The 13,277-nt window shown below is 29.8% G+C and overlaps 1 protein-coding gene and 1 long non-coding RNA gene across 3 annotated transcripts in view; both read right to left on the bottom strand.

The window, feature by feature from the left end:
• LOC123014434 (acyl-CoA Delta-12 desaturase) overlaps positions 1-10,530 on the bottom strand; it is a 36,708-nt gene extending 26,178 nt beyond the window's left edge. The window contains exon 1 of one of the 2 annotated variants that reach the window (XM_044413564.1): positions 10,421-10,530. The gene's annotated coding sequence lies outside the window, so the exon portion shown is untranslated. The remainder of the gene's footprint in view (positions 1-10,420) is intronic. The other variant, XM_044413562.1, reaches the window with a different exon arrangement.
• A 704-nt stretch (positions 10,531-11,234) lies between these two features.
• LOC123014440 lies at positions 11,235-11,514 on the bottom strand. The gene is made up of 2 exons (XR_006413323.1): positions 11,373-11,514; positions 11,235-11,314 (listed from the first exon to the last, which is right to left on the bottom strand). It is a non-coding gene; the product is annotated as an uncharacterized LOC123014440 (long non-coding RNA).
• Positions 11,515-13,277: the final 1,763 nt, after the last annotated feature.

Raw genomic sequence — 13,277 nt, 5'->3', positions numbered from 1 at the left:
TTTTTGCACCCTTGTGTTTATCTCCTCATGTCTTAGACGAAACCCCATTATTTATTTTGCCGGCCAAACACTAATTTGTAGCAAATTTATTCAAAGCACGGCAAGATTATCCTCTATTGATCCGAGCTCATCCTCCCCCAATTCCACAAATACAACCCTTCGCCTGTTATTATCCGTAAGAATAATTGTTTTCGTTCGGTTACATAAATCACAAAGCGACATTTTTCTCCCGGATTATAATTAAACCCTTCCACGAATGGGGCGTATTTATCTTGAGATTCTCAAACAGTTGATTAACCCACATAAATCCCATTTGTTCGAGCGTCTGCTATAAATTACGAAGAAGCGTTTGTTTCGGTTCGCTAATGTTTATCAAAGACTGAGGTACATCGCAACAAACAATAATCCGGTGTTGCAACTTGCCGTCGTGTTATAAATTATACAAAAAGAAATGCTCTTATCGACTCTGCAGGTCTTGTTCCACTTGTTAATGTCGTCGTAAATTAGATAAAGCTAAATTGTGAGATTTACTATTCGTGTTTAGGCAAATTCGGTTGGTAAATTACTTGACAACAAACTGCCCACGAGAGATATTAACCCAAAAAAATTAGACCAAATTTTACTCCTTTCTTGACCATATTAGGTCAAAATTACAAAAAAAAAATTTAATACATGAACTTTTATTTTTGCAATTTCTTAAAAAAATATATTCAGTTTTAGTTTCTCGAAAAATTATCAAAATTATCAAAAGATTTCTGTCTGATAAACGTAAAAAAGTCTATTTTTGCTTTTATTTTTTTTACCAAGGCATATAAGGCTTGTTCGTTAATCTTAATCTTCTACATACAGTTATAAAACTAAATTTCAGGAGATTCAATATTTGAAAGATGCATTTATTAGAGAATACACGTCTTCCAGAAAAAGGTAGAAAGTCTAGAAAAAAACGATAAAAATCTAATATATTTTTATTAGCTTTCTGCGAATGTTAGTTAGTTTAACTCACAAAATCTAATTTAAAAATCAGTTGTAAACTGGACAAGAGCGTCCCAAATTTGCTTTTTGATATATTCTAAAGGATTGTTTCAAAATTTAGGCCAAATTTTACTCATTTCTTGAACAAATTTAAATTAACCAAAAACTAAATACGAAAAAAATTGTTACAAATGTTATGTTAATCTTGTCAAGTTTTTATGTTGTTTATGTTGTTGTTTCGGGACCAGATTGTTCCCGAAATATTTTTCGTCGTCAATTTTAATCAAATATACATTTTTAACTCTTGTGCAAGAAGACATTATACCCCGTACGTCCCTTGAACAATTAGTTCTTTCTAATTTCACCATTTCTTCCTAAGAATATTAGAACCAAAATAGAAGGTATAGAAAAAATTCTGAAAAACAAAGAAACTTTTCCCAAATTTGAAATTTTTAATTTTAAAATACTGTTTTATTAACTTTCTGCGAATGTTTGTTAGTTTAACTCACAAAATCGAATTTAAAAATTAGTTGTAAACTGGATAATAGCGTTCCAAATTTGCCGTTTGATATATTCTAAAGGATTGTTTCAAAATTTAGGCCAAATTTTACTCATTTCTTAACAAATTTTGTCAAAATTGCAGAGAAAAACTACTAAATTAACTAAAACTAAATACGTAAAAATTCATATTACAATACTAATTAAAATTTTTTGAAATTTTTGTGTTTGATAGACGTAAATAGACTATTTTTACTTCTAATATTTTCACTAAAGCATATAAGAAAGCCTATTCCTTTGAGATGTGAACAATCTTTCTTTTTCTAAGAGACTAAAAACCCTTCTAATCTTGATCTTCAAAGTGCAGTTATGAAAATATTTACTATTTTAAAGATAAAAAATTTAAGAATTAAAGAATCTATTTGTCTTTCTTGAGGCATTAGAATACCTTGTCCTTTAACACAATAAAAAATAAAAACTATAAAATTTCACCATTTCTTCCGAAGAATATTAGAACAAAAATAGAATGTATAGAAAAAATTGTGAAAAAACAAAGAATCTTTTTCACAAATCTGAAATATTAATTCTAATACCATTTTATTAACTTTCTCCGAATGTTTGTTAGTTTAACTCACAAAATCGAAATTAAAAGTTAGTTATAAACTGGATAATGAGTCCCGGATTTGCTGTTTAAAATATTCTAAAGCATTTTTTCACAATATAGGTCAGATTTTACTCATTTTTTGAACAAATTTGGTCAATAATACAAAAAAAACTGGTAAATGTAAGTGCAACTTGCTTACTTCTTAATTCATTTTTAACGAAATAATAAAAAAATGATATTTCTCTTTTTTAAAAGAGATCAGTAGTTTTTCAAAAAATACCAATTCAAATTTTTGAGATTTATAAGTCTGATAGACGTAAGTAAGTCTATTTTTGGTTCTAATCTGTTCACCAAGGCGTATAAGTCGTATAAAAAAGCCAATTCCTTTCAGATGTGAACAAATCTTTTTCTTTTCTAAAAATCTAAAAGACCTTTTAATCTTAATCTCTAAAATGCAGTGATGAGATTTAATATTTTAAAGATGCATTAAAGAATTACATCATTGTCTTCATTGAGGCGTCAGAAAACCTTGTCCTTTAACACAATAAAAAATAAATAAAATTAGTTGTAAGTCCCAGATTTACTGTGTAAGATATGTATTTTCGAGCATTTGTTCACAATTGTGTTTTTTTGATTTGGTTGTATTATGTATTTTGCTGTTTTCATATTTGCAGATGAACATCACGCAGAGCAGGAAACCAATGCAGTTGGAAAGTTGTTTAATTACATGTTCGTGCGCTGAAAATAGGTTTTTCTTGATCGGTGCAACGGACTGGGATGATTAATGGCCTCTTCGCTTAGTGTAAAGTTTATACAAGAAACATTAGTAATCCGGCGAGTATGTACATATGATAAATTTTCTACAATAGACGAGTCGCATCCATTCATCAGGATTATCGAATCGGTCATTCGGAATTACAAATGCGTTTTTAACGAGAAGAATGGAGTTAATTTTTCACCATCGATACGGATTTTTTATTCGACCCTGTGTGCACTTTCGCGTGGGTTTCCGGGCATTAATAAGTCGCTTTCTATCATTACAACTCGACGATAAAACCTTATATCAACAATCAACCTACGGCCGACCAGAATGGGTTTTGATTAATGCCGGAGAAATTCATTTGTGTGGTCTATTATTGCGGAATGTGATTAATAAAAGGCGCTCTGTTCGTAGTCAAGAGACCAAAAAATTCCTGCTGATTAGCATATTCGCGTGAAATCCTGCCAGTGATAGGGCGAATGTGTAATGACGGTAATTAAACTAATGGCTTCTAATCTCCAATTGCATATCATTTCAATATTCAGAAGACATGTAGTCTAATGGAAAATAGACGCAATCAAATCTGCGACAAGGCGTGGGTGGTGGCGCAGCTGCCCATTTAATACTTGCTTTTTTCCATTAAACGGAAAAGTTTTATTGATTGAAATTCTTTGTTCATTGTCCTCGATTTGAGAGATATCTTTTTAATAATATTAGCAGATCGGCGCCCCATTCATCTCCCTTGTTATAGCTCTTTGCTTCTTTTACGACTTTTACGACATCGTTGTTGACACGATGTCACTCTCACTTATTTATTCTCATATTTGTGGAAGGGAGGGCACTCTAGGACGAAATTACGAATTTTCGCTTTGTCAAGCGCTGAATTTCGACTAAAAACAGAGTGATTTAAAAAACGGAAGCTTTCTGTGAATATTAAATTTCTCTGAAGAGTTATTCGGAATTTATTTCAAACGACGTGGAAAAACATATCTTGAAAACTTGAAAAATCGCAAACTGGATCAGAGAATGGAATTATTAAATCTTTTTTGAGTCCTGTGTTTTCCAGAAAGATAACTATCTAAACGAAATTCAATTTTTAAATAAAATAAAGTTACAATTCAAAAACAAAAACAGAGAATTTCAAAAATTTACTTCTCAAAAAACACATTTTTTTGACACTTTAATTTGTGTTGTAAATAGAAAAGGAAAAGTAGAAAATCAAAAAGTATTTTTATTGTTGGTTTTATTAAAACTATGTGGCTAAGTCATAATTTATGAAGAGAAAGAAAAAACTAGTTTAATTTATTATATTGATATTCGGATACTGCAAAAAGGAAGAATACCAGTATAAATAATTTTTATGTAGATAACTTAAGTTCCATTAAATTATTGTAATTATATCTTAAAATTGTTAAATATACGCGGTGATCAAAAAATGAGGGGTAACCTGGATGATGCATTCTTGGAAAAGCTTTGGGGAGTCCGTAAAAAATTTAAAAAAAAACTCCTCTCTTATTTTTTTGAGCTATGATGAATTATGAATTTTACTAAGCTGGCAACGTTGTAATGTAGCAGCAAAAATGATGAAAGTAGCGAACAATTAAGGTTATTTCTGTTTCCCAAGAAACAAAAGAAAAATAAATGATATTAAAATAATTCTTATCCAGTGTTGTAACATATACTTTTAGGTAAATTACACCTAACTTTTTTTAATAAAAAATTACTTGTCCAAGTCTTACACAAATAAATTTTTACTGTTGTTAACAATGAAATAATCCTCTATATTTTGGAAAAGGTAATAGACCAGAATTATAAAATTTATTCGTCAACTTTGAAGCTTAATAATTTCTAAACGTCGATTCGCAGAATTTTTTAATTGTTTGCTTGTAGTTTTTTAGCAAATTTTTTATAAAAAACCAACGAGCTTATCCGTCATTTTTTGATCAGCGTATATAGAACGAGGTACACGTATCAAATTGTTAATTTGAAACACTCTAAAGAATTAAACATAATTTATACTGAAACAATATTTTTTTACATGAAACTAAAATAAAATAAATAAGAAAGACACTAAAACAAATAAAAGCAAAAACAGAAAGATTTATTTAACAAGGAACACTGATGATTATGAAACAGAAAAAAGCGGAACAAAAACAAAAAGAAGATGAGAAAAAGATAATTTGAGAAAGCATGACATTTCGATGAAATGAAGAAAATACCAGAAAATACAGAATTAAAAATAATAAAAAACTACGAAAACACTAACACAAATAAATTTTTCAACTAAATCGACCGTTAAGTGGCAATTATCATATAATAACTGTCAACCAGGCCAATTTTTTTTGAATATTCTGAGCCCTATACTTTAAAACTTTGTGTTTTTTAACAACTTTCTTTAGAAATAATAACGCATAAAATTATAATACAGACTGAACCAAAAGTAACGAACAAAATTCATATCTTTGTTATGGGTCGTTTTTAAAAAAATCTTCTAACAGATTTATTTTATTTTTTAAATGTTACTTTTTGACATTATAATAACATTTATGACGTTGTTCGCTTTCGAGTAGTGACATAATTTTTAATTTTTTTTTAAGTGTCAACCGACATTTTTTATTACTATTTTAGATAGTACACATCGTTAACCTTTAGGTAAGCATAAAAAAATTAAAAAAATTAAGCAAAAAAAATACAAAAAAGAAGAAAATAAAATAAAAAAACTTAAAAGAGTTATAGAAAGTTTTATACTTTCTTCTTATCTTATCTTCCTGTTCTTGATTTATTTTATAAGGGCTGATTTTTTTTGTTTTTATTTTTTTTGTGTTTAGGTGTTATGTGTTTTCATGCTAATTATTTAAAAAAATATACAAAAAACAATTACCTCTTATAGAATAAGACCAAATTATTATTTTTTTGAATTATTTTTTTTGTTTCAAATCAATTTTTTTATTTTTTTTTCTTATTACCAGAAAGATGCTATTTAAAACAGTGAACAAAAATGTGAGTTGTCATTTAAAAAAATTAAAAATGACGTCACAACTCAAAAACGAATGACGTAATAAATGTTAAATGTCAAATTATAGCATTAAAAAAATAAAATCGACGTGTTCGACAATTTTTTTGAAAAACGACCACTAACATAGTTATGAATTTTGTGGGTTATATCAAATTCATTGGCATATTACTATTATTATTTTGGGATCACATCATTAATGTTGTATAATTTCATTAAATGTGCTTATTTTGTTGTTTTATATTAAAATTTAGAACCTTTCAGTAACATTATTTAGAGTGTACTATACAAAATTGCAGAACTGTTTTGGCCCCCCTAAAAATTGTTTCTAGCTAGGAGTCTGCTGTCAACTGGCAATTAATAACTATTAATTGCCATATAGTGACAATTGTCAGTTAGTAACTGTCACTGACAATTGTCAGTTAGTAACTGTCACTGACAATTGACAGTAACTTATTGTTAATTTAGTTGACGTTTTTTTTTGTGTATGACCCAACACAAAGAGAGACAAAAATAGAAACGGGAAACAAGAGAGGGAGAAAGATGTTCCTTATTTAAGTTGATTTGCTGGATTTTCTGTCTATTTGCATTTTTAAGAGTAATTGCGTTTAAATTCGCTTTAATTTCCGTTGAAAATAGTTTGTGTTGGCGGGTCTAGCGTCTAGCTTTAGAAATTAGGAGCGATTACGCGTTGTCGAGGAGCGGTTTTGAAATTTATGAGCGCAAAGAGCATCGCCTCTATTGCATATATTTCGTGTTTGTGAACAAAATTATGTAATCTGCATATGTAATCCCGTTGGAGCGGCATCACTTAGATATTCTATTTTAATTAAATTAGCCGACGAACGCGGTAAACAGATCATACATCTAGATGCAAACATGGAGTCAGACGCGCGGGCCCGACTAATAAATTCAAACTGCTATATAAGGTCGCCGATACTCTCGCATATTATTCTCGAAGGCGTTTATGGATAATTGCGAATTTCACGCTTCTGCGGCGGCCTTCTGGCGAGCGAAATTCTTCACTGCAAAGGTTAAACGGTGCCAAAGTTTACCGATTTATCCCAAGAATGCAACAAACTTGGGAGTTTGGTTCATGCATGTGGAACCACAATGAGCTAGTTGAATGCAACGCGGATTATGTGTTGTTGGCGCCGCTTATAAACTAGGGCTAATGGCGCAGGTGGAGGTAAAGTTTACTTTTACGGCCGCGTTTCATGAATTTTCACATCATCAGACATGACTTTTTCATCCAGTCTTTATAAAAATGCATATAGATTGCTTCTTTAAAGCGACTCGACATGAATCATGCAGCATGCAAGCTTTCTACAACTTTGATTATTTTCCAACGCAAATATCGACTCATTCACAAAGATAAAACTGCTTTACATTCATTTTTAATACACTGAAATTTCCATACCCGTCACAAGATCAAAAGGAAATTAGCAAGTGGGGAATTTTCCTTCATTTTTCACCAAACAAAGAAAGAAAGCAAAATTAATCTAAATTTTAATCGATTTTTGTGTACTACAAACTACACATTTCCCAAAATTTAGATTTTATTAGTTTTACTTGAAAGCCAAAAAATGGGTGCTTAGAAACAAGTTTATAGTTCTAAAATACAATAAAAAAATTTGATCGTGTTTTGAGACTGAAATTTTGTTCTGTTTTAGAGTTTTGAGATGTTGTTTCGAAATGGCAACTTATACAGAGTGTTAAAAAAAGATTGTAAAATATTTAAGGAGGTAATAGTGTGAATCAAAATAAACAAAAAAGTTTTAATAAATAAATAATCTTTACTAGAAGCTTCTCTTTTTTGTTGAACAAACTGCAAATAAATATCTCAAAAAACGAATATTTCTCGATATGTTTATTAAAACTTTTTTGCTTGTTTTGGTTCATACTAACACCTCCTGAAATATTTTACAATCTGTTTTAACACCTTGTATAAAAAAAGATAAAAATTGAACAAGATGTAGATAGTTGTAATCCTTAAATGAAAGTCTTTGTAAAAAAAGGTTTTATGGTAGATTGCCATTTAAAAAAATTAAAAACTTTGAAAAACAAAATTTTATTTAGAAACATTCTTATAGTACTTTATCATACGAGTATATCAATTAGTTTTTTCAAAAAATATATTGTTTAAGCAAAAGATTTGGTTTCATACTTTTTGTTCACCTACTTTTCAAAATTATTTTAAAATAAGCAAGCGATTTCGTTATTCTAGGACCGTACTCTATCTTTTTTCAAATGACAACCAATTTTTTCCATGTTCTTATTTGCCTTTCTAATTACTAAAACAGAAGTTCTCCAATTAAAAAAAAAATATCGGACAGGGAAACCAAAAACAACACACAAATACACCATCAACAAATTATACAGGGTGTCCCACGTAAGAAATTCGGGTCTAATATCTCTATTATTTGCCAACGGATTTTTATGAAATTCAAAATGTAGGCAACTTAAAAAGTGGAGACTCAGTTAGTATTATTAAAATTACCTTAAGATAAAAAATGTATTTCAAAAAAATATACAGTATGTCCCCGGATTGAGTTTACAAAAAGAAAAAAAATATCTTTAACTGCAAAGGAAAAACATTTTTTGCTTTACCTGAAACGAGCAAATCTGTAATTAAAACTTCATTATTCTGACTCAGTAGAAAAAAATTTCATTTTCTCTTGATTTTGCACAAATAATTTTTCTCTACTTTTTAAGTCCTATCACATTGTCACTTTTATTATTTTGACAACGCTGGCACTTTGACAAATAAGTTTACGGAAGTTAAATAACAAAAATGTTTGTGAAAAACATAATTTTAATAAATAGCAACTCAAAGAAACAGCTTTAAGATAAAAACCAAAGTCATTTTTAACAAGAACTATCATTATTTAATTAATAAATTAATTGTCAACGTGACATATAGTTGTCAAATAAATAAAACCGCCAATATGAGACTTAAAAAAATAGAGAAAATCGGAAGAAAAAGTTACTTTTCACTGAATCAGAATAATGACTTTTTAAGTAGAGATTTGGTCGTTTCAGGTGAAGCAAAAATATTTTTCCTTTGCAGTTTTGGCGAAAAATCAAAGATAAAATTATTTTCCTCTTGTAAACTCAATGCGGGGACATACTGTATATTTCAAAAACTAATAAGCAAAATCGATAAATAAAAGTTTGGTGTAATTAAAAACTACATCCGAAAATGGAAAAAAACATAAGAGTTTCATCAGAAAAAACATAATTTTGTTATTGTAACTTATCTTCAAACACCTTGTATACTTAGAAATACTTTTAACTAATGCAGGAGGCTAATAGTTATCTATGAATTTTGTAAATATTTTCAAAATATTTAAAAGTTAATAATGGACCTACCAACTTGCTGGAACACCCTGTATAATAATAATTGCATTACCGCAATAGATAGTGAATTTCAAGGTGAATTGTTGCCTGACAATAAACCTTATGGGATTATTGTTACTTTTTTTACTTTATTTATAAAATGTTTAAAGAAAAATGTCATGAAATGACAAATTATGACGTCACATGATAATTCGAAACGAGTCTTAGATGGTTTTTATAGTAGTCTGCTCGATCCAACTTCGAGAGTCGTTTTCTTCCTCCACTATTCACAAAAATGCGAAAAAACTGTAAAATGTGCGAAATTCTCCAAGATGTCGTTGAGAAATTCTCGTCCCGCTATAAAATAGTATTAATGATAGCGCAAGCTGGATATAAATAACACGGCAGAGAAGCTGTGGGCGGAATAATATTAAAGATTGCTACTGCTATCACTGGGAAGTGCATATATTAATCAGTTTTGATGAATGTCTTTGTAACTCCGCAGACGTACAACTGTTACCAAACAAAGAAAAAAACACCAGTAAATAACATCCCGTGTAAAATGCAAACTCATTTAATTAACACAAGCAATAATAATAAATTATCGGTGAAAAAAATGCAAATACTCACTTTGTTATTCTCGTTGATTTCGAACGTTTCGGTGCTCTAACTACGAATTTAGAAAAATCTCATCAAGGCTTACGATCCGACCTTTGATAAATGACATAATAATTATAGAGTACAACGTGCAGCAAACTGTACTCGGATAATAATTATCCGGTTAAACGTCCATCATCCCACTTGTAAAAAAACATCACAAGTACCCATTTTCCGAAGAAATCGCCCGCAATCTGATTAATTTCACAATTTTATCTCACCTTGCATGCTTAAATTTATTCAAATTTGTCCGATGCAGTGTCAGAGTCGCGTGTTGAGCCCATTTATGAATTCGCCATAAATCACCCCCTATCAACCCGTTATCGCAACAAAAATAATAAACAATTCTCTAACAACTGTTGGCCGCATTGTACAGGTTTTTCCTTCGAGTTTCGCTCTCTGTCATGGCATTAAAATGCCGTTTAACATTGTTTAGATAAAGGCCACCGCTAATAAAGTCATTATTTTCGTCGTATAAATCACTCGGGAAATAAAAACTATCAGACGAGGTTTGCTCAGCTTTCGTCAATCAAAATTTGAGGTAAATTGTTTGGATTGGGATAAATCGGGTACTTACGCAAGTTCGATTTAGAGGTGAGATTATTTAGGAGCACAAAAGAACATATTCGATGGTTTATTGCGGACGGAATGTTGCACACGTAATGGTATACTGAATTAGAACTACCGAACTGCCAAGACTATTTTTTCGCACGACTAAAAAGAGCTAAAATGGGACTTACGATCAATGAAGAACAAAACATTATTTTTCTTGCAAAAAATTTATTAAATATGTACTTACTTTTTGCCATTTTGCCAACATCAGAATAGATGTTAGCAACTGAAGAACTTTTGAAAAACTTTGGGCAAAATTGCTCAATAATTCTAGAGAAAACTATTATAAAAAAATAGCAGTAAGAACACATAAAAATAAAAGAGATTTTTTGAAAAAAAAAAAGAAAAAAGAAACTAAAACCAGTGTACTATGCATTTTATTATAAAATGATGAGACAGTGATATCCAATAGAAGTTGTTTTATTATACAACACAAGTTTTTATTTCTATTTCGACGTTCAAGAAAGCTGTTTTTAATTGATACGAAAAACTTTAAGAAGTATGTTGCAATCAACGATTCTTTGTCTATTATCCAAAATCCATTTGAGAATATAAACTCATCACAGTTTTAAAAAACTAGTTAGTTCTTGGCACTTTTACGTGACAAAGCGACATACTCGTTCAATGAATTGTTTGTGGTCAAAAAGTGAGAAGACACCTACTTTGTAAAAAAAAATCGACACACTTACTTCTTGAAGTTGTTAAGTTGTTAAAAGCAAATTTTTACATTGTGTGCTTTGGTTGGCTGTAGTTTTAAGTGAATGAAGAAAATGCATACGTAGTTTAAAATTTTTATTCAAGACATTACAGCTGACACGTTTTTTTAATTAAACCGGTGCCGGTGTTCGTTTCTTGGGGTCTGATAACAAAACGACAAAAAATAAAAAATAGATTTGCATAATAAATAGAATACATACGAGCAGAAATTATATACATCACAGACGTAATTGCAATAATAGCAATTATAGCTTTTACCAAAGAAAGTTGAAACATGTTGCTTGTTTTGGGTTGAACAATGGATTAAACTCTGTAGTGCGAAAGTTTCTCAATGACTCTTTTATAACTTATAGCTAAAACATATAAGGAATGTAAAAAATGATAAGGAGTAAAAAACACAACAATTATTTCGAAATTATAGCTAAAAACTACACCTATCTAAATTACACCCCTCATTAAAATTTTATAAAAAATTCTGACGTAGACCAGCAGAAATAATATTATAATTAAAACGAAAACATTTTAATTTCTACAGTAGTGTTCTCTGTGTTTTTGTATATCGTGACAGATGGTTCTGAAAAACCTGCTCCTGAAAGATCTTTTGCTCCACAAGTTTTTTTCTGCAAAATTTTCAAATGACAAAAAACAAATTAATTAATAAAATTATTAATTATACACAATGTTCGTACAAGACGCTGAAAGATTTTAGGAGGTGATTTCTTTTGTCAATACAGAAAAAAACGTTTTTTTCGATCTTTATCCTGAAATGCTTCTCAAATGAACTAAAGTGATAATTCGACCTTATATGAAAAAACTCGTTGGGTTGCTTGTTTTTCAGAATTGAATTTAGGTCGATGCACAATTTAAGAAAACCCCGGTTTTCCCGAAGACAGTGTGTCGTACAAAAATCTCACAAGAGGCATTATTATTTTTTTAATCAGCAAATTTAAATCTGTAGGAAAAAATAAAAAACGTATTCCACAAAATTTTTTGCCTTAAATAGGTTGACCACGATGCCTCTGGGCCCCTAAATAAGTGGTACAATTTTTAACAGCGCCAAAAAATTACTCCGGATACAAAATTTCGTGAACTTATCTCAACCGGTTACTGAGATAATTGAAAAAAACAAACTTTTTTCTTGTGTTCTTATATTTTTTATAAGATTCAAAACTGTTGTAGAGTGTGGTTTAAGAGATAAAAGTGTTTCATATTTAAAAAAATGTTAGTAATTTTTTTACGGCGATTATAGAGAAAAAATTAGTAGGTAGTTATTTTTGTAGGTAATTGAAAAAACTCGAGCATTAAAGCGTAAAAATCTGTCAATAGAGTAAATTTAAAACCAATTTTGAAAAGAATTTTTAAGTCAAAACCCCAAAGTAGCTAAAATTTGGTGGAAGGATAAAAAATAGAACATAAATTTTGGGATAGCACTGAGACAACCAAAAAATTGTATGTAATTTAGAAATTTCTATGAATATAGAAAACAGGTTTTTCTTTAATTTACTCTTCAAATAAAAAATGTCGTAGGTACATACTTATTAAAAATTCACTTTTTTCATTAAGTGGAAAAGTAATAAAACTTTCAAGTTTCACCAAGCTGCACTTACGACCAACATCTCAGGAATTATTGGTTAAAACCAGTGACGTACTAGGTAGGGTTCCGTGGGTTTCGCGAAATACGGGCCCAGGCTCCAAAGGGGCCCGCACGGGCCCTTTCCGTTTTCCAGTTACAAATTACAAATTTAAAAAAATTCCAAAATTAGTTTTTTTATATTACCTGTTGAAATTAGGTTGTGATGGCTAAAAAATTGTTGTCTGCTTAAGCTCATAGATATAGGGAATGTTATACAAATCGAAGCAAAATTAAACTCTCCTCCATTTAATGAAGAAAAATTTGGAGCGTTTTATTTAGAAAAATTGACCTATTAGTATTTGACTTTCCCGAAACGTAACGTTAAATTTTAAGAGCTTGTTAATCAATTTCTAATTATGAATCCACCAAAAGAAAAATCGATTCTTTCTTTTTTAAACGCCAAAATACAATTCCATAATAGTTAAAAATTGCAGAGTGATCAATTATTAAAGAGGAAGTTCAAAGTCAAAAA

This window comes from Tribolium madens, unplaced genomic scaffold (genome assembly GCF_015345945.1).
Source record: "Tribolium madens isolate multiple individuals breed KSU strain unplaced genomic scaffold, Tmad_KSU_1.1 Scaffold_97;HRSCAF=244;Tcas5.2_LG3a, whole genome shotgun sequence".
Lineage (NCBI taxonomy): Eukaryota > Metazoa > Arthropoda > Insecta > Coleoptera > Tenebrionidae > Tribolium > Tribolium madens.
This window is presented reverse-complemented; position numbering and strand designations above follow the sequence as displayed.